Source organism: Rhodnius prolixus, unplaced genomic scaffold (assembly GCF_049639745.1).
Source record: "Rhodnius prolixus isolate KJV_2025 unplaced genomic scaffold, Rpr scaffold_9, whole genome shotgun sequence".
Lineage (NCBI taxonomy): Eukaryota > Metazoa > Arthropoda > Insecta > Hemiptera > Reduviidae > Rhodnius > Rhodnius prolixus.
Window position 1 is genome coordinate 20,567,506 of NW_027411604.1, and position 26,879 is coordinate 20,594,384.

The window sequence follows — 26,879 nt, forward strand, 5'->3', positions numbered from 1 at the left end:
TAACGATTTTCTTTTTAACCTGTAATTAACAGTTTGATTACTATACTTGTAAATAACTAGATATTACAGGCAATCTGCAGTGCTAATTGAACAAATATTTTGTAGATCAAAATGGCCAGCATAAGGGTCTGTGACATCTAATAAATTCTAAAAAATATTAATGAAAATTAAAGCAGTAAAATTACTTAAATATTAATGAAGTATTAGGGAAGGGATTAGCTATGAGGTTAGCATACTGGACTCCCACGCGGAGGTCCCGGGTTCGAATCCAGCTGCTGACCCTTAGATTTTCTCTTCCTAGAAGCTTCTTACAGCTCACTGTCCGGTGATGGACAGTGTTGTCTGTAACGAGAGAACACTGTCCGGAGGCCGGCAGTGCACTGGAAAAAGCTCCGGGCGCCAATAACCTTAGATGTTGACGCGCCTTAAATCATAAAAAAAAAAATTAATGAAGTATTAATAAAATGTTGGGTACTGCTGATTTGTGTACCTTTTGGCGTTTAATCAACCCTTATACTTAACATTTTAAACTGTAAGTTTTTTTTAAAGAGATAAACAGTTGAAATAAAAGAAATGTTAGTAGGGGCTCCTTGGTTAGAATTTGCTTATGGGCCTAAAAAATCTAGTTACGCCACTGGTTAGGGCTCGTCATTTTGGTTCACGGGCGACTCAATATTTGCTAGAAATAAAGCCGGCTAGAGGAGTGTTTATAATATGTATAAAACGCCATGTATATGTTGGAACCATTTGGCGCAAGAACTCAACAAAAGGATAAGAAGAGCAGATACCAAGTGTGAAAAGTATGGAAAATATTCGAAGGAAAGAAGATCCTCTGGTGTTCCGTCCTGGTGGGGTTAGAGTATTACTTTAATAACAGGCGATTCTGAAGGGGAAAAAAAAACTAGAAGAAGAAGGCAAAATAGTAATAGAAGTTGAAAATATCTTCTCTTCCTCCTTTTGCCGAAAGTCGGTATCTGGACGAAAATATACAGCAAGTTTACCATTTGCATTGAATGAAGTTCAGGATGGGTTTTCCCTTTTCTTGCTTTCGGAAAAGTCTGTCGCTTAGGAGAGAGAGAGAAAAATCAAGCTTGGCTTAAGAATTTTCTTCTCTATTCTACTCCTTTTTTTTCCTTTTCATTGTGAAAATGCAACACTTTACTATCCTAACCTGCTTGTAGAATTTTTAGACCTCCTTTAAACAGGATTGTACACGCACGCTGTGGTAAACCCACTAAGCTGCTTACTTCCTAATATTTGCTCCAATCTACCAGATTTGTTTCTCTGCAATCTTGTAAAAGATTTAATGTTATTAAACGTGAGTGAAACTATAATCCAGCCACATATTGTTTAAATAATTTGTTTGTACAAATTGTTCTTTTTTTTTAAATTTTAAATCTACCATATTTTGTTTTTTTTTTTAAAAAAAAAAAAAAAACAAGATTGCTAAACGACAGATTCGCGCAAAAGTCAATCATGATTCCCCTCTAATCTTCAATCCAGGACCTTCCCGAACGATTTTAGCCACTTACGCAAACAATAAAATGGTCAAAGTGGTTCCAAAGATGGAAAAAGCTGAAGCTGGATCCTTCTAAAACAGTAGCAAACGATTTTTTTTTTCCGCTTCATGGGTTTCCGAATGAAAAGCTACGTCTATTAAAATATAACAGCAGGATATTCCCGGAACAAAATGACCAAAGAGTGCGCGCTGGTCTTAAGATTTTATTTACTGTAGGCATGTTTGGTACAGCACGATCAACAGTATTTTCGAGGAACCTCTTTATAACCTCTCTTGGAAATCCGATCAAGTGGAGTTTGCATTGAAAAGCTGTTGAATATAAAATCACCTACACGAATTTAAGGCGCAGTCAAAGTTTAAAAGAAATTAATAGGATCTTTTTCGAACAACTTTAACCCAATGAGAACGAAGTAAAGAAATGGGTTGTGCCTAGAAGTATTTTTCTTTTTTTTTAAGGCACATAACTGCTATGGTCATTATGCCTTAAGAACTTCTACTATACATATACAGTAATTAAACGGTCCACCATTATTACTGCTAGCTACTACGTTACTTAATGTATGAGGTGACATTGTATACTATGAATACTGCAAAGTAAATAAATGCAAAAAAAAAAACAAATACTATAAAATGCACAAAGTATAACAAACTCGACTAAATAATGTTATAAATACTATAACAAAACAAAACAAATAAATACCTAATAGAAGTGTTTAACAATCTCTTCAAAATAATGTTATAAATACAAAACAAAACAAATGCCTAATAGAAGTGTATAACAATCTCTACAAAATTAAGTTATAAATACTATATCAAAACAAAACAAATAAATACTATAAAATACACAATGTATAACAAACTCGACTAAATAATGTTATAAATACTATAACAAAACAAAACAAATAAATACCTAATAGAAGTGTATAACAATCTCTACAAAATAATGTTATAAATTTATAAATACTATAACAAAACAAAACAAATACCTAATAGAAGTGTATAACAATCTCTACAAAATTAAGTTATAAATACTATATCAAAACAAAACAAATAAATACTATAAAATACACAATGTATAACATACTCGACTAAATAATGTTATAAATACTATAAAATAAATATTAAATATAAAATATTATGTAATAAATAATCTCTACGAAATAATGCTATAAAATGCTATATATTAAACAAAATTTCTAAGCGAAGACTCTCTAAATAGGGTTGCACTAAATGAGTGGTAAAATAATCTCTAATTAAAAATATTGCAATAATCAGAGCACGACTGTACCCGAAACGTACAGAACCAATACAATCTTTATTAAATGAAGACTTTCTCTGGCCATTGCCAATTAATCTTCCTCTTGTAATTTAAGAGGTAACAATTTACAAACCAGGTTGTAGCATTTAATATTTTGCACAGCCTAAATTTATATAACAATGTAGGATGAACATTTAGTTAATTCCAGCGCATCAATACCAGCCAATATCTAATAACTATTTTACAAAATTTCAAGCTGGATAAACGGCCAATGAAATTGAATTGAATTTAGCGGTTTTAGTAGTTGTTCGGTGAATGTGTAAATGCCAAAGCGTAGATAACCTATTTAGTTTGATGCCAGTGTCGGAAGGCATGGGAGGTTACGTTATCTCGCCTAGCATTCATGTTTTCATTGTCCAATTTTAGCGTGGTGAATGTTATTTAACATTTACCTACCCATATCTGTCTGTACACTAACCTGACTTATCCTACTACCTAGGAGGACACTGTTGGAATAATGCTGAATTATTCATTTGGGTAATTTAAATATTAATATAGTTCTCTTTTCAAGCTATTGTTTTAAGCCAAGTATACACTGTCACCTACACATATTTTAGGTGTTAACTTTGTCAACAAGAGCATGCTACAAGATGGCTCGTTATTATGTCATATTAAAGAAAAAAACATGACTATGTTTGTTAAAACTTTGTTTTAGCCTTTAAATGATGGCCTGACAATATGTCTAAAGATATGTGTTTATTTTTTATTTTTTCTTTTTATGAATAATCGGTTCTTCTACTCCTACCGCCGAGTAAATCGCGTGGCCAGCGTCGTTTCAAGAAACAGATAAAGTTTGAAAAGCAAATGTTACAAGATAAAAACTGGTCAATGAGAGGGCAGGGATGTGCGGAAAGGCCGCGAGTTAAACTTAATTTGTATTGGGCGAAGATTAGGCCTTGAGTGAAAGGTTGATTTTTAGATCGGTTTTGTTGGAGACGTAGTATGGAGATTGGTTATGCAGCGTAGAATTTGTGACGTACGAGTGTGGAGAAATTAGATTGGTTGAACCCCATTGTAGGTGTGTCTAAATCCAATTAGGCTTCAGTATATCTAGGTGCTTTGCGTTGTTTAGCGTCAATTATGATCGTCTGTCAAACATGTTGCCTGAAGGTTGTAGCCTTACTCTTTATGGCTTAAAATATTTAGTCCTCCCGTCTATTCAGCGTTTTTATTTTTTTTATAACAATGCGAACACTTGGTGAGGCCACTGGAAGCTCAAATGTTTATTTAGTTCTTGTCTTTTTAAGGGATGAATGTGGATTCCAGGTCAAACGTTTGTCCATGTATAGTGCAAGGTATCTTACAGTTTTAGTACTAAGGACCACAGTTCTGTTGTTAAAAAAAAACTAGAGAACAAATGGTCATCGAAGAATAACAGTTACGTTCTAACAGCATAAAATTTAATCCAGATTTTATTAGGGAATATCTAGTCCGAAGTTACCGCAAAGAACCACTGTGGCTCCTGCAATATTGTGTGCAAATTTGTGTAAACTTCTAAATCCGAAATGAATAAAAAATACGAAATTAACGGGTAAGGGCGAAAGAAAATACGAGAATATTTTAAAACAGATCGAGTTTAAGGCTGAAATTGAAGACAAAACTGGGTTAAATTAAATGAAATTGTTTTGAAAAATATTAAATTTAAACATGTTTTATTTGTTAAATTTACAGATAGCACTATTGATGCATGTGTACATTAGCTGCGTTTACAATTAGAATGTCCAGCGAGAGGTTACAGAATTCAATATCTCAGCTGTTGAGCACGTGTTTATACAGCGCACACATCTGTACTGTTATGCTATCTAGCGGGCACAACAGGATTTATTTAGTTCATGTTTTTGTCGCTAGAATGAATAACTATCTTTTATGTACTGATGGGTTCTTCTAAAAAATTCTCTCATGAATTGACTAGCTGTTTTTTCCTCTTTGTAAAATGTTTTATAATTTTATTCAATATTCGTTTCTCAAGAAATTTGAAATTCAATAAAATGGGAATTTGATGAAAGTTAAGGAGCTTTTTTTTTCTTTTTTTTTTGGGGGGGGGGGGAAATTCCATTTCGTCCATTTTAAAGTTATGAACATTTTTGTATACTTTTCCGACTAATAACTTTTAATGCTTATCATTTCTCTAATAATACCAAAAAATGACGGAAAATTTGAACTAAGAATTAGTACAACAGTTTCTCGCTAGAATGTTCTCACATCATCTCTAGCTAGTGGTGCTGCCAGTGGCGGATATTTTAGACTCCAGTGTTGATCACTTTTTGAATTTTTTGTTGATTTCAATTAAAAGTAGTTGATTAAAAACAATTGTTGCCCACTTTTTTTGTTTGTTTTTTAATGAATTAAAAGAATATTGTTTGCTAACAAGAAAAATGATTTTAATGTACCAAATAATTACCGCCATTTCAGAAAGATTCCTCATACAAGATCCTAGGAGTCACACAATATGTCTGAAATAAAAAAAAAAGGTTCTCAATTCTGTACCAAGGCAATAAAGGCCAATTATTGATAAAATAAAAGGTATTTTACACGCGATTGGAGTAATATTAAATTAAATTAGATAAGGTACGTTTAGTCTTAGTTTACCTTCATTTTGAGAAAGAAGGGTGCACATTTATTTTTTTATTTTATTTATTTATTTATTTTTTGTTCAGTTTAAGAGCGCTAATAAATAATAAATAGAATAAAGCATTCCTTGTTGACCTTGATTTCAGCAGGATAGGTGAATCAGTTGTGGAATCCTCTATTGCAGATTGGTAAGGTTGCTGTATTTTGTTCAATCTTGCAAGGAGGAGATCCTGAGTGCCAAAAAAATAAAGAGATAATACATCCGCTTTACGCAACAACGACAATAATTGGGCCCAATCTGACGAATAAAAGTCAAACTTATTCGCAATCAATATTAGACCATTTCTCTATTCCTCTTCAGCACTATCTGCCTCCAAAAGCATTTACTCTCTTCGAAACATCTGCATTCAAGAAATGTTTTGATTGAACTTCCTCAAATGCCTTATCTACATGCAAAATTCCTTTCTAAATAAGCTGTAATTCTTCTCACATCTGTATACAATTTCTGTTCTCCAAACCACCTAGTTTTTCAATTCAGTGGCAATTCCCATAGTTCAAATGATTCCTAAACCTAATAAACTAAGCCATCTAAAAACGTTTAATCGTGAATAAGTCTTCTTGCCCTAATTGGCCAAATTCTTGAGAAACTACTTCTTAATCGACTCTGCCCAATTTTCGGATTCTCAAAGTATCTTACCTGACCATCAATTTGGATTCTGTAACTTTCACTTTATAAATTCATCAATGTCACAGCTTAGTTGATCATAGCTCTTGAAAAAGGCGCTACCATTTTTTGATCGGATTTGGCATCCAGGCTTACTGTGGATACTCGAAACTATGACCCTTCACACCTACTACTTAATCTGTGCGTCTCACCTTTCTAACCGAGACATCTGGTTTTTCAGTAAACTATACTTAGACCTATTCTATTTACAATATTATCTTCAGATCTTCCAACTCTTCCAGACACCACCACCATCTTCAAGTAGCCATCCTTTCTCCACACTCAGATCCAGTTCCAATCTACCCGCTTTCTGCAACAACATTTAAATTCTCCAGAAGATGATTTAAAAAAAATGGAAAAATGAAATTAAACTTTCAAAAATGTCGGAACACAACCTTCACTCTTAGTCATGCCAACGGTTCTCCAGTGCTACAATCAGAATGTACTTTGTACTGATACTGTACTGTTACCAAGGACTATTTGAAGACAAACGTTTGACTTGGAATCCCCATACACGGCTTAAAAGATTAACTACTGGCAAAACCCCACAATTGACGCTAAACAAAGTACTAATAATATAACGTGCTACTGAAACTGATTTCGTTTTGAGAATTTTAATGTGGGATTCAATCAAGCATTTCCAAATCTACAGACGCAAACTCTACAGACACAAATTCTATGCTCATAATCTGACAAATCAGCAGCTGCATAAAATTAAATTATTAGATAGTCCTAAATGTGATTGCAGTAGCGGGGTGGATGGGGTCATCGATCATCTCCTCATTAGATGCAGCAGATATAACAGAAATAGAGACAAGTTCCTACAGGAATTGGCAACACATGTACGATTTCCGTGTAGCGCTAAAGGTATTTTAGCTATAATGAATCCTGATGCGCTACGAATTATTTACAAATTCCTTAGAGGGAATAAAATAAAAATATAGGATGCATGGAGACTCCATAGTTTCGATTTTAGTTCTTAACTACTAACACAAATACTATCATAACTACACTACTAATTACACCACTCTAAGCTCAAATCAAATAACGAAGTCACATTCAGAGATCATTGTGTTGTTCTAGGAAAGAATAAGTCAGTACACAGCGCTCAAGATATCCTTAGCTCATGGAAGCCACGAAGCAGAATGTAGAAGAAGAATGGCAGTCATGATGAAGAAAGAAGTGAAAGAGGCTGGGCTATTCCTCAAATTGAATATTGGGAAAAGATAGGGCTGGTTCTTTTCCACCAACATATAGGTAAATTGAGGCATTAGGAGCCAACAGGAACTGTGCGGTACCAATATGTTGGTTTTTCCAGCCCTCATATAAAGTAATGGTTAATGTTCAAACAAGGCCACAAAAAAACAATAAATAAATAAGTTCTATGCTGTACAACTAATGCTCCATGTTATGGTCTCTAAGCAAATATCATTCGCTCGTATTTTTAGCAAGATCTAATTTTCGCTGGTTATAAGAAGATTTTCGCTGGTCTTTCTGCATATCCCAATCCAGCAATCTCTTTTTACTGTTCCTGACGACAATCTCAACCATCGATTGAAACTGGCGCAGCCCAGTCATTGTCTCGTTGGAGAGCCACTGATAGGTAGTAGGCTGGAAGTCATCTGCTTTACTTGTTGCTGAGGAAACTGCGCCTTCAGCTGTTAATTTGGATAAAGTTTTTGTTAAAAAAATTTTACGCTGCGTAAAAAAACATCATCTTCTATCCTCTTCTAGCGCCTAGGCCGTGTTGAGGCCTTACATAATCTTCTTCATTCACTCCTATCCCTGGCCAGCTCCTTCACCTTCCTCCATTTTACTTCCTTCTCCAACAGGTTCTCTCTCTTATTTCTTCTTCCCATGTCCTTCGAGGGCGGCCGCGTCTTCTTCTTCCTTCTGTACGCGCTTCTTACACTACCCTAGAAATTCTATAAATTATACATATATTCTCTTAAATTATGAGAATGCGTAAAAAATGTTGTTAAATGTTGAAAGTAACCGGTAAGGACTTCAAAATATTTTTTTTTTTTGGCCTGGACTCTAATTTCACTTCACTCGTCCCTGATTAGTCATTTTGAAAAACCTCTTAAAATGATATGGACGTGTATGAAACAAGAAATACACTATATTTGTAACAGCTATAGTACACTGCACGCTCTGTAATAAAAGAATGCACAAAAAAAAAGCTGTAACTAAAGATGGAATAATTCTTTGAACAGCGCCAAGCATAAGATTGTATTTCCCAAGTGACTCTCTGGAACCATCCTGAAAACCGATGGTTGAGAAGTCCGGATGGTAAGAAACGACGTAGATATATATATAAAGTGAAAGAGCTTTGGGTGTTACCGAGTAACAGTCGCACACACAGTGGCATGTATTTCCCAAGAGATATGGCGAAATAGTATGGAGTCTTTCTCATGCTACTCATTGTCCCCAAGTAAGAACCAGGTGGTTTGCCACATGGTATACTAGCAGAAGCTTTTGGACTGAGTGTGGGTAAGGTTGCAATTAAAATTAGTGAGTAAAAGCTCGCCCACACTCTTGGCCATTCCCCCCTAGAGCGCTGCAAACGCGCTATTCCCTACAACTGAAGAGAAAGGTGTAATACAGATGGAAAACCTAGTGCGATAGTATTGGGTACATAGACAGCATTGCTTTTAGTAGTATCAACAACCAAAAACCTGCCAGTGTGTTAGTAGTAGTAGTAGAGAGAACTGACGGTCGGTGGGTTCTGATGGGATTTCTAGCTGGATAGGAGCTACTGTTGGACCTTTATCCTAGTACGGACACCATTTAGGTAATTACACTACCTACACACGGACGCACAATTCTACAAACCCAAACCGTACCCATACTCATACAAAATACTAGCCCAACCTCATGTTCATGTTTGGACTGCTAATACCATACAATGGTTTAAGCCAAAATCAAAACAAATATATTAATTAATTACATTCACACTCTGAAATATTACCAACCTCTATTTATAGAAAAAATATTTTTTAATTTGTGCATATTTTTGTTTTTTTAAAAACTAAAATGGTAAATTTACTTTAACAAAAGATTTTCAATAAAATTCTTGCTGAAACTATTCAAGTATTACGTGAAAAACTGGCTGTGATCGAATACTTTCTTCGGTTATCTTCTTAGTGGACCCACCTAATAATTTTAGAAAATAATTTAACCGATGCATTCTGGGTAATTAACCGTTCAGCTACGTGTTATAGGCAAGCATTTTAGATCGAGCTTTTTAATGAAGAACAGAAATAACGCTGTACTAAAGATTGGTTAGATAATGGACGAGACAGATATTAGAAAAAGATTTAATATAAACTGCGACTGTTTATATTTTTGAAAGGGAAATTTTGAGATATTATTTTACTTTTTATTTTAAGATACGAAGATATGTGGAAAATTAGATACAATAAAAGAGCTGGAAGATGAAATAAGTGTCTCTAAAATTTTAGAAGTTGCTACTATTATGTTTGGATCATGTAGTAAGAATGGAGAGTGAGGTGTCCATGAGATTGTTGTTCTGCAAGTTAACGAGTAAGCCCTTGGGCATACAAAAAGCAGTCTGTCGCGGCGGGCAGCGATCCAGCGGTCGTCACACAAGACGCGATTCTTTTCTTAGTCCAGTTTGGTCGCTTTCTTCTTTGCTTTGCAAAGCAAAAAGAAGAAAAGACGAAGTTGGGTGCATCAAATCAATAAGAAGAGAGAACAATTAGGGGAATACCACCGCTTATGCATTGAACTAGAGTCACATGAAGATTGGTTCTTCTAGTATCTTCGTATGTCGCGAGAATGAAATTTAAAAATGAGTAATAAAGTTTCTTGACATTGGAATCTTTATTTCGTATTAATAGGTGGCAAGGCGGTCACGTTGAAATCTCTAATTTTGTACTACCAGATAGCTTGTCGTCGCGACAAAGACTAGCCCGCGGCGGTAGACCGTGTTCTGTTTGACAGAGATGATGCAACATTGTGTAATACAATTAGACCGTCTCGGTCGGAGATCGCTGCCCGCCGCGACAGACCGCTTTCTGTGTGCCCAAGACCTAAGAGAATCGAGAGAGACGATCTAATACAAATTGGCTAACAATTAATGGACGATCTAATACAAATTGGCTAACAAAGAATGGACGATCTAATACAAATTGGCTATCAAAGAATGGACGATCTAATACAAATTGGTTATAAAAGAATGGACGATCTGATACAAATTGGCTATCAAAGAATGGACGATCTAATACAAATTGGTTATAAAAGAATGGACGATCTGATACAAATTGGCTAACAAAGAATGAACGATCTAATACAAATTGGCTATCAAAGAATGGACGATCTAATACAAATTGGTTATAAAAGAATGGACGATCTGATACAAATTGGCTAACAAAGAATGCTTCACCACTAGAGCAGAGGTTAGCCACTTATTATATTCTTTTAAACAATGGAACTTCCGTTTTAGATAGATAAATTGGCCATCATCTAACTGGCCCATCATTTTGTTTTAATCTACAGAAATCCCAAAGATTTCACTATCATGAATTTAAAAAGCATAACTTATAAAATGAAAAACTATTTCATATAAATTACAAAGTCCAAAGAGGTACACGTTATAATACATATGCATATTTTATTACATTAACCAAAAGTTTTCTCAAAATTGAGGTTTCTTTGCCAAACCGCTAAACAAACAAAATAAATTTGATATCTTAGAGAGAGAGAGAGAGAGAATATAATAAACTAACATATGAGTCATGTAAATAGAAAATAAAATAAAAAATGCTTCGGTCTTCATAAATTTAAAGCATTTATCAAAATTTTGAAACAATTGGTAAACAAAAATAATAATAATACAATAATAATAACATTTTAAATATTTAAGGGAAAATAATAAACTCTTATTTGCTAAAGGCATGAACTTGTAACGACAAGGACACAATTAAATGGATTACAATTAAAGGGACATTTAATTATAATTTAGTAATGAATTATTTGTATATATTTTATTTTCTATTTACATGACTCATATGTTAGTTTATTATATTCTCTCTCTCTCTCTCTCTCTAAGATATCAAATTTATTTTGTTTGTTTAGCGGTTTGGCAAAGAAACCTCAATATTTGTATATCATTTGTGCGTAATTTGTAGTTAAATTGTAAGTTAAATCCAAGATTTATTTATTACTTATTATTATTTTTGGAAAAAAATATTGTCCAAAAGAGTCCGTAACATCTAATAAATTCTAAACGATATTAATTAAAATTTAATGCAGTAAAATTACTTATAATATTTAAATAAAACAATAAGCTTTTTTCGTACGTTTCTATATTACGAGCTGAAGTATGAATGAAATTTAAGATACTTACTGTACCTTTTGTCGATTAATTAACCCTTATACTTAATTTTATGGTACCAATTGTGGACTGGATGAACTTCTTACTTTACCATGGATAATTTGATGAAAGTTAATGATTTGCATTATTATACTACTGGAGCTTTTAAGTTGCGTTCTTTCAATATTAACGAATAGCTTCGTATTATTACTGAATAAACATATTGCTTTTAACTGTATTTAATGCATAAATGTGCCGAATATGTTTTGTAATACAGCAAAATTAACTTAAAAGTAGTATTTATTCAGTTCTTTTATATTTGTAAAGTCTATATTTAAGTTATAAGTATTTATAAGTTTTTCAATTTAGTACTAGATTTGGTATCTCAGTAGTTTGGCTCTTTATTTTTATAATATTTTAATGGCACTGGCGGTTATTTCTGTTTATTTTTTTTATTTTTTTATCCTAACGTTGATATATAATTTACAACTATTTTTGTTTATTTAAATATTTTCAAACGCAAACTCCTTGCTAAAGGGTCTCCGTAACCTTAAGTATGTGCAATAAATATATTATTATTATATGTACTTAATTTTTAAACTGTAAGTTTTTGTTAAGAAGATCTCTCTATATAATAGTATAATGCAGAGTTCTAGTGGGAACAATTTCCCTCTCAAGCCTATTGCTCCTAAAGACTGCACACAATCTATATATCTAGCCCAATTTGTTCAATCCTTGTTGTAATGAACTCAAGGAGTGCCGCAAAGTGAACGGGATGTTCGTTGATAGTAGAAGCAATGCAGGAAACAAGCCCTTCCACTACACCCATACCATTTCCTTTTAGATAGATAGATGCAGTCAAGTTTCTCCATCTATGATGTGTACGTACATGAGTGAATAGATAGCTAGACATGGTATAGGAGCTATATAGACATAATCATCATCTAGTTAGTTAGTTACGTGGGAATACTAACTGCTTAGCAGCAGTTAGTATGCCAATATTAACGGAAGAAGGTTTTACCCGTCTTTAGCAGGCTAACACAAACATACTTACAAACACTTATATGAATGTTAGTTAGCACACATATGTGTCTACAACATTCTATCTGCTTATAAATAAACACTAAAAACCTTATGTAGCGTTAATCCATAGTTTGATAATTCTCATAATACTCACAGTTAGTGCTAATTTTCTCTGAGAGAGCGCTTACTTTGTTGTTGGTAATCTTAAAGATGATTGGATAGATTTTATTGAGGATACAAAGTGATTGAAGAGAAGAAAAAGAATAACTAAGAGAAAAAACAATTAATTGTATAATGTAATGAATGATTGTATAGTTTAAAACTGATTGTATAATACAGAATGTGTAGGTAATCTTCAAGAAGTATTAAAGTCAAATAAACAAATGTAAACAGTCAGTTACAGAGAGAAGGTTACATCATTATTGGTAGAAATTCACAAAGAAGAAGCATCGAGTAGAGGGGATGGCGGCCATGGAAACAGTCAAGTTCATATCACTTAAGTATTACGATCACTTACAAATGTAGCTGAGAGTTTTAGTTGTCAGTGTAAACATTTCATTTGGAACAACAGTGTAAACTGTAAAGAGAACGCTTATAAACAAACGTTGGTAGTGACTGGATTCCGCCTAAGGATAATTCCACTGATAAACACACTAACATTTAGCAATTATTATACTCACACATTCTCCAAAATGTTTACTGAAACAATTCATTTAAATTATTAACAACATTTGTATTTGAAACTATGGAAGTTTATAGGTTATTTACTTTTTATTTAACTTACTTCTAAGTAAGAAATTAGTTTGAATCATGACACATTGAATTGAGTTTTGACATCTATTTTTTTTTTTTTATAACCATTTTACCATTTTTAGAATTAATTTATTTTTATTTCGCGTGTTCATTTAATGACAGTTATTAAATTATATCTTTACAAATAAAAATGTAATTGTTCGTTTATTCAAAATCTTAAAATCTGCAAAAGTTCTTCACTGAATGCTTTGAAATTTTGACGTAACGTTGCATTCGAATACGGGCACGTTTTTATTTGTATATTCCAAGATTATATAAAGATCAACTCTGTGCCAGGTAAAAACATGTTTTTTTTAAAAAAAAAAAAAAACAGCGCCATATGTTGGACGTAAAAGCAACATACGCTGTACTAAATATTTTATGATTCCATTTCAATGTTTCCGATTGCATTGTTAAATTAAATGTGCAACACATAGCCCTGAATTCACTGGCTACAAAGTGAACTGCTTTCTTCACGTTATGTCAAACTAACGCGTTTGCGAAAACACTGCTGTATTCGAAAGTGCCTACGTATTAAGTACCAAATTCTGTGTAAAAACAATACTTTTTTCTTACAGCTGTAACAGACAAGATAATAAATATAACAAGTTTTTTTATTAAATCTGAATACAGAAGATTTAAGGAAGGAAAAAACCACTAAATAAAATCCATCAAATAACATATGTGCAAAAAGAATTAATCTTTCTCTCTTTGGAAAGAGCTTTATTTTCATTCCTGTACTTTGTACTTTTCCTTTTTCTTATTCAAGAAAATATATTTTAGATTTCTCTTTGTAAAAGGATTAGGAGATACAGAAGATTTGTTAGGGAAATGTGTGTGTGGAAGAAAAAGAAGCTGAATGGGACATGGAAATCTGAATTCAATGAAATCTTTGATCCAGTATTTTGGTTGGAAAGATATTGTTGAAGGATCAAAATATTAAGGCTTACATTATATTGAATTTTATGGGTATATTATGTTGTTTTTCCAAGAAATCTAAGAATTAGAGGCGTGTTTAGAGTTATTGTTCTTCTATTTAAGTTTATTTATTCAAACTAAATGTAAACATTGTCAGTTCTGTTTATTGACATTTCTGTTTATTGACATTTCTGTTTACTGACAGTTCTGTTTATTAAAGAGTCTTCAGTTAGTGGAAGTAGAACTGCTGTTGATGTTTCTTGTTGTTTAATGGATAAACTTTTAGTAAAGTGTTTTTATCAAATTTCGCCTAAATAATTTTTTTTTAAAAAAAAGAAGGCTTAGCGCAATTTTAAGCACAAATTTTATTAGCCCATAATAGGGACAAATGTTCGTGTAGTGTGGATTTTTGAAAGGAAGAACCTCAATTAAAACCCCACGGGGAGGTTACTGCTTTTTATTTTTTAGGCAAAATGTTTGAAATGTAAATAAATGACGTGATAATGCCACAGCCCTCAAAATCCAATTTGTTTTTTTGATGTTAAACTACGTCATGCACGTTTGCAATCTTTTCCCTCGATGGAAAGGAGAAAGAAAACGGTGGAATTAATATTTTGGTCGGAGGATAAACAACAGCATCTATAAATGACCTAATTTTGTAAACGTATACGTGCTACATCACAAATTGCAAGCTATTCAGCGCACTAGAATTACAAGCAAGTGCTTTGCGCTCCGTCAAGCGTGATTCTACTTTAGTCAGAACATTAGAACAGATGTCAGGCGTACTGTACTGTACGTATATATACACAGTTCTACCTTATCCCCACCATACCCAACGCCTTTACCATCTTATTATTTTTTTTTTTTTTTATGATTTAAGGCGCCGGAGGTTATTGGCGCCCGGAGCTTTTTTTAGTGCACTGCCAGCCTCCGGACAGTGTTCTCTCGTTACAGACAACACTGTCTATCACCGGACTGTGAGCTGTAAGAAGCTCCTAGGAAGAGAAAAACTAATGGTCAGCCGCTGGATTCGAACCCGGGACCTCCGCGTGGGAATCCAATATGCTAACCTCACAGCTAATCCGAAGTACAGTGGTACTTCCTTTAGGAGATTATTTGATAACATTTATTAAATTTATTTAACTGAACATTGTTTTTCTATTATTTCTGGCCTCATTATTATTCTACTATTTTTATAATTTAAATCTTAAATAACAAGTTTCATTACAATTTTTAATATTAAATTAATATTGTTATGTAATTGTTATAATTATAATTTATTTTTACTCGGCCATATTTATTATTATGCGCATAATGATTATAAGAGAAAGTTTTAGTATTAAGTTTGGGCAGGTTGGTAATGGTTCACTTTGCAGCCTGCATCTGACGTTCACCAAACCCATTCTACAACAAATAACTAAACCAATGGGTATTGGAAGGTTGATTGTAAGAGAGAGGAGTGGGGGTGAACAGGTTAAGACAAGCTAAACCAGCTAAACCATTCTCTGTCCGAACGAGACCATATTAACAAGTTTCTATATTGGATTTCGTCATGAACAATAAATTGATTAGCTATTTTAAATGGGAAATGAGAGGCAAGTTAATTAGATTCTATTATGTACAATGTAGATTAGATATAGTGCATTTAAATTCTCTATATTCTTTAATTTTTCAATTAAATATATAGCAGACGCTTCTAATTATCTAATATGAAGATTTTCAGGCTAACTTGATGTGCCCTATCTAAGAGGATATCAGGCAGGCAGTGGCACCTCATAGATTTAAAAATGGCATATTCATTGTACGGTGTTTTATATTCTGTAACTGAATTCGTCTAAGTGAAAATTCAGAACCAAGAAATCCTTACCACCTGCATGCCTGCCAACTGTGCCCCAACTTTACAACATTTACACGATCCCTTTTGGGTTCTACAAAAGTAGTTATTAGGCTTATTAGCTCGGAACTGTTGTGCAGATTGTGTCAAGAAGAGGAGGAAACGACCTCTCACCTGTTGTTCGATTGCGTTGTAATCGAGCGTTTGCTCTATGAAACCTTTGGAAAGCTGAGGCCAAAGGAGATAGTAGCGCATGAAGGAACTGGTAGGGAAAGTCCTCAACCTCTTTAGGAATGGGGTTCGCTTACTAGAACTAAGAAGTGGCTGGCACTATAAGTCTTTTGTGGCTGCGGTGCCGTGGGGAGTAGGCCAGTCCCATCTATTATCTAATCTAAGGTAGTTCTTGTGAGCTTATTATTTTGGGGTTTGGCTTACCATTTTTAGTTGACCTTCATACGTGATCTTGCTGGGCCAAGTTACTGCTGGACGTTGTAGGTTTTGCTACACTTCCAATTGGATGTATTATTTCCTAGTCATAATCGTTTTAAACTGAATATCTATTTTACTAAAACGATTTAGCCAGTAATGTCAGTAGTTCTGCTAATTACTGATTTGAATTAGAGTTAATTTTAGTGGATGATCTGAGGGAGGCTTTCAACAAAGGGCGTAAAATAGGGCCCATAATCTGTAAAATATAAAGGGAACTAAAAATATGTAAAAGTAAGTAGATAAAGAAATGCCTTTTTTTTTGTATTCGGGCGATAATAAACTAGCATATTATGTGTCTTGGACGGAGGCGGCTACCAAACTTAGTTCTCTACAATATTCCTCTTATTATACAATATCGCAAATCCTAGATCAGGAAACGAACCAATTACCACAATACAATTTAGGTCTAAGGGTCGCCTTATCTAACCGCACACCTATTTTGGTTTCTAAGTAAATAATACAAAAATTTGAAGGTAATCAGAAATAATTTGAACTAACAAGAAAGAGCGACGTCCCGTTTACGCTTGTAACAAAGAGCAAATGTTTAGTAGTATTTACAGCTTAGAGATAATAAATAATTCAGCGTGAATCCATTACCTCTTTGGACTGATTTTGTTGATGACAAATACATTTAGGGTATTAGGGTGTTTCAAAAAATGATGACTTTTAAATTTTAAAGAGCGCCGGGCGGAAAATCAAAGTTCATTTAAAAACAAAAAGTTTCGTCCGTAGTAGAGCGAAATCGATTAATATTTAGAGGTCGCTACCATCGATCAAAAGATTTTTGTTTTGCTTTTTTTTTATATATATATAAAAAATCCTTATTAAATGTTTTGCATCTTTTAAGATTATTAGCAAAACATGTAATTGAACAAAGTTTATTTAAAAATAATTTGCTATAAAGACAATGCAGTTGGAATCATTTTGATGGCCATTTTACTTTCAAAGTTATGAATAATTAAAGAAGCTGTATTTTTTTTTTTTTAAATATTCAGAAAAATATACATTTTTGGACAATTTCGATTAATTAACGTTAAAATCACTTCATTTTTTAGGTGTTTCGAACAGAATTTAAAAAACAAATAAATTTGGTTACTGAAACGTCTAAATTAGGGAATATTTTTCATTTATTGTTATAATTTGAAACTGATTGATTGATGGTAAATTAATTTCAAATTATACTTATTGTCCCTTATTACAAATTATATTTATTGTCCCTTGTATAATTTGTACAAGGGACAATAAATATCCTACTTTTTGCAGTAACTGTGAAAATTACATATATAAGATACACTCAGTAACTATTTGCACTAACTGTAGAAATAATTGTAATTAATTAACTGTTTTAATTTTAATTGTAAACTGTAAATATTTTCTCTGTTTTTCATTACACGCTTAGCAGCACCTCATTTAGAAATTACATCTTTATGTTATTGATTTTTTTTTAAATTTGTATTTTTTCCCCAGGAAAAACTTCTACTACTCCTCGAAAAACTTCTACTACTCCGCCTCCAAATAGCCCCTTTAAATATCATTCCTGACCATCAGTTCGGTTTTCGGAGTTGCCACTCGACTGTTCTCCAAGCACATCGAGTAGTGGATGTAATCGCTACTTCCCTTGAATTAAAGCAGTATTGCCCGGGTATCTTCCTTGACATACCTCAGGCATTCGACCGGGTATAGCACGCAGGACTGCTTTATAAACTCAAACGCCTACTGCCTTCTACCTTTTACCTCATCCTTAAGTCCTATCTCTCCGACCGTTTCTTCCAAATCAAACAAGGTTCTTCTTCTTCTCTTATCCTTCCAATACTCGCTGGAGTTCCTCAAGGAAGCATTCTAGCCCCCTTACTTTATATTCTCTATACTGCTGACTTACCAACTCACCCGACTACAATTACTTTCACATTCGCCGACGACACTGCAATTCTTTCTCCTCATCTAGATCCTGTAACAGCATGCTGTGCACTCCAATCACACATAAATCTTCTCGAGCCTTCGCTGCAAAAGTGGAGAATCAAAGTGGACGAATGTAAGTCTAAATACATAGTATTCACTCTAAACAAGAAAACTCTCCCTCCTCTCTCCTTCCACAACAATTCTATACCAATTACTAGCCAAGTACGATATCTCGGACTACATCTTGACAAACGACTAACGTGGAACCCCCACACGAGACTCAAACGAACTGACCTCAATCTCAGATATAAAATGTTGAAAAGACTACTCGACAAACGATCAAAACTGACCCTGACGAACAAACGAACACTATATACCGCTCTACTTGCACCAATATGGACGTACGGAATACAGCTCTACGGAAGCGCCAAAAAATCTAACATCAACCGACTTCAGACATTTCAATCAAAAATCTAAGAACAATAGTTAACGCTCCCTTCTACGTCCCCAATCATACTATACACTCTTATCTCAATATTCCTCTCGTTTCTGAAATAGCAAAATCTCGCTACACAAAACTCCACTCAAATCTACACAGTCATTACAACCCTCTGATCCACAACATGTCTACAACAACACTTCCTTTAAATCCATAGCGCAGACTAAAGCGGCGGTGGCCCAAGCGACCATCTCAACACAACGCCGACCTCCTAGGATGGTTGCTGTGTAAGCTTGCCAATCTGGTGAACTAACGGCTTCTATCACTGGATGGTCGTCGTTCACTCCACTCACGCCTCTTGGCGCACATGCATGTGCGCGTGTATGTAAGTGCATATACGAGTATATGCGTGCAAATGTATTTACACCATTTCCTTACTCTCATCTCTTTTGCTTGTTATATCTGTTATAGTTGCAAAATAAATAAACAAATTAAAAAAAAAAAAAATTGTACGAGGGTCGTTTGAAAAGTCCGTGCAAAAATAAAAACTACTTAATTTTTTGGGGTAAACCTTTTTTATTTTTCAACATAGTCTCATTTTAGGCTTATACACTTCGTCCAACGCTGCTCTAGTTTGTTGATCCCTTCCGAATAATAGATTTGTCCAAGTCTGAAAAATAGCCATTCGTTTCTGCAATCACCTCCTCGTTTGAATAAAATCTTTTTCCCGCCAGCCATTTCTTCATATTGGGGAACAAATAGTAGTCCGAGGGAGCCAAGTCTGGAGTATAGGGGGGATGTGAAACGAGTTGGAACCCTATTTCCATTAATTTTGCGACCACAACTGCTGAGGTGTGAGCTGGTGCGTTGTCGTGATGGAAAAGGACTTTTTTGTGGGCCAATCGTGGGCGTTTTTCTTGCAGCTCGGTTTTCAAACGGTCCAATAACGATGAATAATATGCACCTGTAATAGTTCCAGATAGTCGATGAGGATTATTCCTTGCAAATCCCAAAAGACAGTCGCCATAATCTTTCCGGCCAAAGGAACGGTCTTCGCCTTTTTTTTGGCGCAGATTCCCCCTTGGTAACCCATTGTTTAGATTGTTCTTTGGTCTCAGGAGTGTAGTGATGTATCCATGTTTCATCCACAGTGACGAAACGACGCTTAAAGTCCTGCGGATTCTTCTGGAACAGATGCAAACCGTCCTTGCAACACTTCACACGATTTCGTTTTTGGTCAAACGTGAGAATATCACTCGACTTCCTCGATTCAAACGAATGCCAAACACAAAGAAATAGACCGATCTGGCTGAAACTTGGTGTGTGTTCTTCCAAGAGATGCTACTAACTAAACATAACCTCGATACGCGCCAGTAGTGCTATCTCTCTGACTTTGCACGTACTTTTCAAACGACCCTCGTATTTCTGTTTTATTAAAGTATGAATAAATGTTTTGTCTTCGATTTCTATTCCCTATAACATGATATTAGTTAGTTTGTCCTTTTTATTTAATAGTTTTTAATGCTGGGTCAATATGACCCGAGGTGACGGCTTATGGCACTTCACGTAAGGTGACGGCTCATGAGTTAAGGACACTAAAGGGTGCCTACTAACCCTGTCCTTTGACTCCATGAATTTCGTTGCATTACGTGTAAAAGTCTCGCGATTCTGGATTCAAAGTTATTTCTATTTCTCCTCCATTATTGTTCACAAAAACTTTAAATTGAAAAACATTTTTCTTTTTTTTAAAAAATGATTATTTTAAAGAAAACTTTTGCAAATCATTATTCAAGGTTTTTTGACGTGCCTTTTTTTATTATTCTGTGTTCGACAAAATGTTGTGAAGAAATTGTAAATTAACATGTTGCTGGTTAATTATCAATTGGAATATTCATGCGAGTGAAACAACAAAAAGATTGTTCTGTTTTCATTTTTTTGTTCTTTACTTTTTTAAACACAGGCAAGAGTTTTCATCTTTACCGGTCTGTTAGCCCCTCTGATGTCTCTACCTCGTCGTCCATTATGAAACTTTAAATTTTTCATAATTAATTTTCTTCTTGTTTGACAAAATAACCCAAAAAAAGAGGAGAATATAAACAATCTCTTGGGTAAAAGAGTACAGCCTCATTATTATGCAACATTGCTTAGTTCCCATTCCTCTTGAAGACTTGGCGTTATTCATTTTCTTATTATTTTTTTATTCTTTTTTGCCCTCTTCCGACCCATCTTGCGATCTCTAGAATCTCCTGCTTGTTATTGAGAAAACAATTCTAGTCTCTAATAAATATTTAAGTATAAATACAGCGTTCTACCAAGCCACTAAAGTATGATATTGTTCGATCGATTGTATTACACCATACAAAGAAACCACTTAATGTTTAGTTCTATTAAAAAAAATAAATAAAGCATACTGTAAAGAAAGTAAGAGATTTCCATGACGTGATACTGAATTTAATTTTTCCATTACAATGTATACGTTATGAAGCAAAATCAATTTGCATTATTTCCATCTCAAACCGGCCCAAAAACATTTGTACTTGAATATTTATTTACCCATTAATGACAAACCAAAAAAATGTAATTTTTTTAGGGCTCACAAAAAAATTGGAGTGAACGACTACAATGAAATACTTTTTTCTTGACTGAAACTTTTTGAAGAGACCATTTATACAACATTTTTTTGTCTGAGGGGATCTCTGAAAAAGTGAAAAATTCATTCAGTCGAACTTAGAATTGAAACAAGACATTTAACCGCTCTTTAAAAAATTATATAAGACATGCAAAAGTATACATTACGAGGTGTGGCTATTAAATAACGAGACTATTGCTGTAAAACATTTTATTTTAAATTTATACATATTTAGTTATTGTCACCCTCAATATACACCCCTCCCCTAACCCTACAACGCTCCATACGAATTTACCATTGTTCGAAACAGTGCTGGGAGTCTTTTTCTGTGAACTCCTGCATGACGCGTGCCGCTATTTCTTTCACAGCTTCAACCGACTGAAATCGTGTTCCTTTTAATGCAGATTTGACTTTAAGGGAACAGATAAAAGTCACATGGGACCGCCAGGTTAGGCGAATAAGGCGGATGTGGTCTAAAACTGGGATGTTGTACTTGGCTAGAAACGTCGTCTTGAAAGACAATGCAGTGTGAGCCGGCTCGTTGTCTTGATGGAGAGAGAACCCCGTGACTTGTTCTTCCACAAATCGGGTCGTTTATTTTTCCCCCTTACTCTCTAACGGAGTTGAGCAAGCACCTTACGGTAGTAATGTTGATTAATTATAATCGATATTTTCATCCGTTTTGGAGGTGGAAGGGCGACCCGGGCAGTCATCATCTCCGACGTCTTCTCCGGCCATCTTGGAAACGCTTGAACCACTCAAAATCTCGCGCACGTGATAAACATTCATCGCCATAAACTTCTTTTAATAAAAGATTAGTTTCAGTAGCGGTTTTATCAAGTTTCATGTGAAATTTCACGACAATTTGACCCGACGATACCAGTTGAGGGTCAATTTTTAAACTTCACTATTATTATTATTGTTTACTCTATTTTAGTTTTATTTCTTATTTATTTACAAAAAAAATAAAAACCAATAAAGCGTGATTGAGAGACCCATTCCCCAAATAGCTCAACGTTGTGAGCAATTTTGAAAAACCAGGCGCTAATCACTTCCAAAAAAAGGAGAGAAAAACACATGGAACGATCTTCAGTTTTAATTTCTTAGCTGGAGAGTCTTTATGACCAACCAACGCAGCGAAATCGCGGCCAAAAGCGGATTGTAAAAATTTATTTTACTTAAATTAAACTCACGAAATGGAATCAAATGCCAAGTCCGGGAATCCAGTACCACAAATACACCTTAAACGCTGCGTGATAAAAGCTTCTAACACAATCCATACATGCATCTGCTATTTCATGTATTTCATAAATTTTCCCCAGCCAACTTAATGCGCCATTCTCAGATGGGGGGATTCACTTTTGAAATTATATTACTTCCAGTTAATTTGTTTCAAATGAAAAGGAAATGTTAATTTAATTTAAAATAAAAATGAAAAAGTTAAAATGTTTCTACATTTCTTTGCTATTATGTTGAATTTCATCTGAGTTAGAAGGGTTCGAAGGACGTACCTTTTCTTTAAAAAAAACATCCCTTTGTAACCTTTTTTTTGTCACAACTGTGCAAAACATTTATTAATAAAATAGGGCTCTTCTTTGTATCTTTTATTATTATTATTACAATAATGCCCTCTTACTTTATCATGCACGATGCTGTATTATATAAATAACAAAACAGATTTATTACAAGCCTGAGTTAAAGGGTGATATCAACTCTTTTTTTTTTTTTGTATTTATTTATACAAAACGTTTCATTGTTTCTGGTACAACTTATGAGGGTCGTTTGAAAAGTCCGTGCAAAGTCAGAGAGATAGCACCACTGGCGCGTATCGAGGTTATGTTTAGTTTAGTAGCATCTCTTGGAAGAACACACACCAAGTTTCAGCCAGATCGGTCTATTTCTTTGTGTTTGGCATTCGTTTGAATCGAGGAAGTCGAGTGATTTTCAAAAAATGGACGAAAAAGAATTTCTCGTTTTGATTAAACACTACTTTATGAAAGGCAAAACGCCTCAGGAGACTAAAGAGAAGCTTGATTAACATTATGGTGACTCTGCACCTTCGATTAGAACAGTTTATAAGTGGTTTTAAAATTTTCGGAGTGTCCATATGGGCACAAGTGACGCTGAACGTTCTGGACGCCCTGTTGAGGTTACTACTCCAGAAATCATTGATAAAATCCATGATATGGTGATGGATGACTGAAGAGTGAAGGTGCGTGAGATTGCTAGTGCTGTGGGCATCTCGAATGAACGGGTACATAATATTTTGCATCAACATTTGGACATGAAAAAGCTATCCGCAAGATGGGTGCCGCGATTGCTCACGCTTGACCAAAAACGAAATCGTGTGAAGTGTTGCAAGGACGGTTTGCAGCTGTTCCAGAAGAATCCGCAGGACTTTAAGCGTCGTTTCGTCACTGTGGATGAAACATGGATACATCACTACACTCCTGAGACCAAAGAACAATCTAAACAATGGGTTACCAAGGGGGAATCTGCGCCAAAAAAGGCGAAGACCGTTCCTTCGGCCGGAAAGATTATAGCGACTGTCTTTTGGGATTCGCAAGGAATAATCCTCATCGACTATCTGGAAAAGGGTAAAACTATTACAGGTGCATATTATTCATCGTTATTGGACCGTTTGAAAACCGAGCTACAAGAAAAACGCCCACGATTGGCCCACAAAAAAGTCCTTTTCCATCACGACAACGCACCAGCTCACACCTCAGCATTTGTGGTCGCAAAATTAATGGAAATAGGGTTCCAACTCGTTTCACATCCCCCCCTATTCTCCAGACTTGGCTCCCTCGGACTACTATTTGTTCCCCAATATGAAGAAATGGCTGGTGGGAAAAAGATTTTATTCAAACGAAGAGGTGATTGCAGAAACGAATGGCTATTTTTCAGACTTGGACAAATCCTATTATTCGGAAGGGATCAACAAACTAGAGCAGCGTTGGACGAAGTGTATAAGCCTAAAAGGAGACTATGTTGAAAAATAAAAAAGGTTTACCCCAAAAAATTAAGTAGTTTTTATTTTTGCACGGACTTTTCAAACGACCCTCGTACATCGTAATGGAATACATGGTTATGAGAATATTTACATTTATTGTTTCATTTCTCAAATCTTGTCTGTTGTAAGGAGGGTTTTATCCTTTTTAAAAGTGCGTCATTACTAACCTGGCTTTAAGAAAATTCATTGTACAGTAGTCCTCGACTTACGACGTTGATCCGTTCCTACGCGGCGGCGTAAACCATTTTTTCGACGTAAGTCGGAACAAACGTATACTGTACCATATACAGTACAGTACAGTATTACCATAATAACAGTACAGTACTGTAAGCACTTAGCCTATCCTAACGCAGTACCTTACATAATTATCAAAAAACACATAAAATACAGTACGTTTAATAATGAAATGAAACAATAATAAAAAACAGTAGTGTACTTTACGATATCTAATTTCACTTCCATGGTGATGGCCTTCCTTTTCTTCGATACACTGCCATCAGAAGAGTCTGCCTTACATTTGGGAGCCATAATGAAGGGCAAAAAGTGATCGTGACAACGATGCTAATGGCGTACTGGGATGCTGGTGACGCCGTCTTCCTCGGTCCTGGAGCCGCTGCATACCAAATCACGTGCGGTACAATACACGGGCTTTTCATACTACTGTACAGTACTGTACTGTAAATGGGAGTCGTTACCACGAAACGTCGTATCTCGAGACCGTCGAAACCCGAGGACTACCTGTATATTTATCTATAAGTCACGGGCCAAAGGTCCAGTTAAAATGTTGGATAATTTGGTTTACAATAATACTAATATAACCACATAAACTTCAAAAAAATATATGTTCAGATAAATTTGAAGTAAAATTTAAGAGCTCCTCCTCAAAATGATTCCGCTCATTCTTAACTTCAATTCCTTTTCAGCAATTCGGATCCACCATCTTGGTTCAGTGTTGCCAACGTCACCTCCTCTGTTTTAGAGAATAAAAAAAAAAAGCATTGTTTAGATGTCTTCCTGGATATTGCTCAGGCATTTTTTTTTGGCGCCTTAGTCTAGAAGTTCCCTTTGATTTAATTTTCAATCCTGTAGAGATTGAAACCTCTACAACCCTCTCATTCCTGTGGTAGGACAGTGTTGACTGTAATCAGAGAATGTGTTTACATATATTTACTAGAGGTTCCCAAAGTTAATGTTTTTCTTGCCAACCTGCTAATCATTGTAAATATACGAGTAATAACTTATCTCAATAAATAATCTACCTTATATTATAGTTATGGAAAATAGATAAGAATATTATGTTTCTAATAATACTTACGGCGCTTAATTTACACAGTACAGTAAATAAATGAATAAAAATTATTATTACTTAGTTTTAATTCAAATTGGCAAGATAATATTCTGTTATAGGCTACGAATTTACTTATCAGTTATAGGCGCCATGATAGCCGAGCGGTTAGAAGCGAGACCTGTAAAGCTAATATGCATTGTGGTACTGGGATCGATTCCTGGTTTTAGGCTTTGGATTTTATGTAATGGTTAATAAAAGGAATTTTACGGTAAAGTATGTTTGCTAGTTGCCTCCGTCCACGACACTGGTAGTCGGACGCAAATCCCGGCTGAAAAAATAGGCAATTACTTTACATTACTTATCAATTAGTTCTGTACCAGTCTCTTTTATTATTGACGCAAGCGGCGAAAACATTGATAACAGCGTATCCTCTTTAGGTGGAAATAATGGTGTAATTGTAATAATTAAAATTGTAATAATAATTTCTTTGATTCTCCTAATTAAAGTAAAAAAACATGACAATCTAAGCACAGTCCGCGTCTTCATTTGCAACATTATTAATGATTAAAGTCAAGTAAAGTCATCGCCTACTCTTTCAGGCGGAGCCAATACTTTACTATTAATATTTTTTATTAACAAATAATATGTAGCTATATGGGAGATTCGAACTAGCGATCTTTTACTTACAAATCCACCTTCTTACCACTGCCAGATAGTCGATGAGGATTATTCCTTGCGAATCCCAAAAGACAGTCGCCATAATCTTTCCGGCTGAAGGAACGGTCTTCGCCTTTTTTGGCGCAGATTCCCTCTTGGTAACCCATTGTTTAGATTGTTCTTTGGTCTCAGGAGTGTAGTGATGTATCCCTGTTTCATCCACAGTGACGAAACGACGTTTAAAGTCCTGCGGATTCTTCTGGAACAGCTGCAAACCGTCCTTGCAACACTTCACACTTTTTCGTTTTTGGTCAAGCGTGAGCAATCGCGGCACCCATCTTGCGGGATAGCTTTGCCATGGTCCAAATGTTGATGCAAAATATTATGTACCCGTTCATTCGAGATGCCCACAGCACTAGCAATCTCAC

General features: G+C 34.7%; 1 protein-coding gene and 1 long non-coding RNA gene across 3 annotated transcripts in view; one reads left to right on the forward strand and one right to left on the reverse strand.

Annotated features, from left to right (window-relative positions):
- The window catches only part of LOC141454028 (uncharacterized), a 772,684-nt gene that overhangs the window by 692,752 nt on the left and 53,053 nt on the right, over positions 1-26,879 (forward strand). The window lies entirely within an intron of this gene.
- On the reverse strand, positions 5,315-13,576 carry LOC141454308 (uncharacterized). The gene is made up of 3 exons (XR_012458614.1): positions 13,278-13,576; positions 13,011-13,192; positions 5,315-6,442 (listed from the first exon to the last, which is right to left on the reverse strand). It is a non-coding gene; the product is annotated as an uncharacterized lncRNA (long non-coding RNA).